Source organism: Merops nubicus, unplaced genomic scaffold (assembly GCF_000691845.1).
Source record: "Merops nubicus isolate BGI_N331 unplaced genomic scaffold, ASM69184v1 scaffold4567, whole genome shotgun sequence".
NCBI classification, from domain to species: domain Eukaryota; kingdom Metazoa; phylum Chordata; class Aves; order Coraciiformes; family Meropidae; genus Merops; species Merops nubicus.
In genome coordinates, this window is record NW_008622158.1 from 1 (window position 1) to 2,602 (window position 2,602).

Here is a 2,602-nt window from a genome sequence, read left to right on the forward strand (position 1 = left end):
CAGGAGTGTGGCTGGGGGTCTTCGCAGCTGCTTGCTGCTCTGAAGATGATCTCTCACTGGCACACGTACACAATAGCTTAAAGAAGCAGATGTTACCTGAAGATGAGAATTTTCTCCCCCCACATATCTCCCTGAGCATGCCAAAGACAGACACTGCATAGGGCGAGCAGTCAAATGAACGTGGCTAGGATCTTGGGCATTCTTCTAAGCTTCTGCTATCCAGTTTGAAAATGGGAAGTTTTACTTAGCTGAGTAAAAGCACTATAATAAACCTTCGGTGTCAACATTTAAGTAACTGCCAAAAAGCCACATTTGCAAAGGCCTTGCAGAATTCACCCTCAATATGGGAAATGTAACAAGGCAAGCCAGAATATTCTACTGCCCCTTGCTATTCTCAAAAACCTTTCCCATGCAATCTTTCCAAAAGGTCAGACTTAACCCAATCTTCAACACAGAATTTTCTTTGTTTCAGGGCAGGAGGAGAGGGAAGGAGTAAAATCTTCCAATAAATGCACTGCTATGTTTGCTAACCATATGCTGTACCTGTTGCAACTGGAACCCTGCCTTTGATTTTTTTTTTTAAGTATTCATTCATTATTTTTCCCCTGTACACTAAAGCTGAGCTCACAAATATCTATTGAATATCATCTACATGAATAACTGCAAAACTTAATAGCCATGAATGTACGTGCTTGCTGAACCTGTGCTCTATGCAGGCAAGGCTTGGAAGAAAAAATGATCTGTTACATAGCTTCTGTAATCAGTAAGCCTGATAAAACTTAGTAGCATAAAGCACTATCTACATCACCTGCCATGCACATTTTCCATAAATGTGTATACTGAAAAGTGGTGTATCAGTATGTTTTAAAAATATACTTATTTCAGTTCCTAACTCCCCTAAGGGGAGATTTAAAGCCTACTTACAGACGTCTTGATAACTATTAAATTTGAAATCAGGAGTAACTGTGAAGGTCCTAATGCTCTGCCACCTATGAAACGCTGCTTCATTTGAAAACTGAAGAAGCATCATGTGCTTAATCGTCTGAAATGTTTTTCCCCCTTTAGAAGATTATGAGTTTCACTCCTGGGTGTGGAGTTGGCTGGGGGGGGAGATGCTGGCAGGGTGTGGGAGTCCCTCGGGCTGCTACCTGGAGCCCTCCCAGTCTCAGAGCAGCCACAGGAGGGGACGTGATGATTAACTGATCGATTATTGCTGGCATTCAGAAGAAAGGGAACTCCCTCCTACCTCATCTGTACCACATAAAACACCTACTCTCAAAAAAACTTGCAAGCTATTTTAATGGGAAAAAAGAGAGCAGCCAGAGGAAAAGGTCATGGCAACGCTCGCCTCCTGCAGCCGGCCATACCTGTCACACCAGGTGAAAAATGCCAAGCTAGGACAAGTCTGAAACACTATCATCCTTACCTCACTTCTCAGCTCACAAAGAGTGCTCACAGCAGGCATCAACCTACCACGAACCTTCGTAGCCATCATGTCCAGCACAAAAAAATACCCACCCTTCAACCTTCCCTCTGCTCTTTGCCATTGTGTCATATTCTTCTGTCAGCCTCTCGCTGCCAGGGGAGCAGAGTCTGGCTGTTGTGTGAGGCGTTGATCTCCAGCTCACAGGCTGCACAAACAAGCAGCCACAGGTGTGACGAAGTGATGTAGCTGATGCAGGCCCCTGTGCACCATGTGCCTCACCCTGTGCCACTTAAGAGGCAGCCCAAATCCTGACTAACCTATACAGGCTCACAGCTCGAGTATGCAAGTGTGACACCGAGGTATACAAGTGTGACACCTCACAGCTTTCCAGAAGTCCACTGGAGAAGGGGGTGGCAAAGGCAAACAGGAATTACTGCTCTTTCTTTTGCAGGGGAGAGCTGGGCAGAAAAATATTCAAAATCAAATAAAACCCTGTGCACCCACCCTGAGGCACTCAAGACACAGCAGCTCCCTCCCCGATTTAAAAGGGAAATGACTACAGTGGAAGATACATACTACTATGTCATGTTGTTTAACAGCAACTCACATGTATTTTATTGTTCAGTTATTCCAGGTTTGCCAATGCTAGTAATTGTGCAATGCCTTTCAGTAATTTCTTGCCCTGCTGTTGAGCCACTCCTCCCTTTGGGACGCTTGAGGCATAACCTCAGTTGGTGAAATGAAATACAATAGCTTTACTCAGAACTCAACATGCCATCCACAGCTGCAATATTAGTGGCCTGGCTCTCCCAGATGAAAAAAGCCATGTGAGGCAGCTGTGCCTCCAGCCCACGCTGTACTGTACACACATGCACACCCAGTAACAGGCTCCAGCGCAGAAGCAGATAGACTTCATTGAACATCTTGCCAACCACCCAAGAGCACCAAGGGAGGGCTTTCAAAAGCATCTTTCATTAATGAACTTGTTCAGGTAAGAGGAGCAACCCTGCTCATTGCTTCTTTTCACCTTGCACTAGTGACTGTACAGAAAAAAATTTGTGTGTGTTAGACATATGCAAATACGCACACGGTTAGAGATGTTCATATAGAAAGCATTATTTATTTATTTATGGGCACAGTCACATAGAAGAGATGGCACACAGAAGAATAATCCAG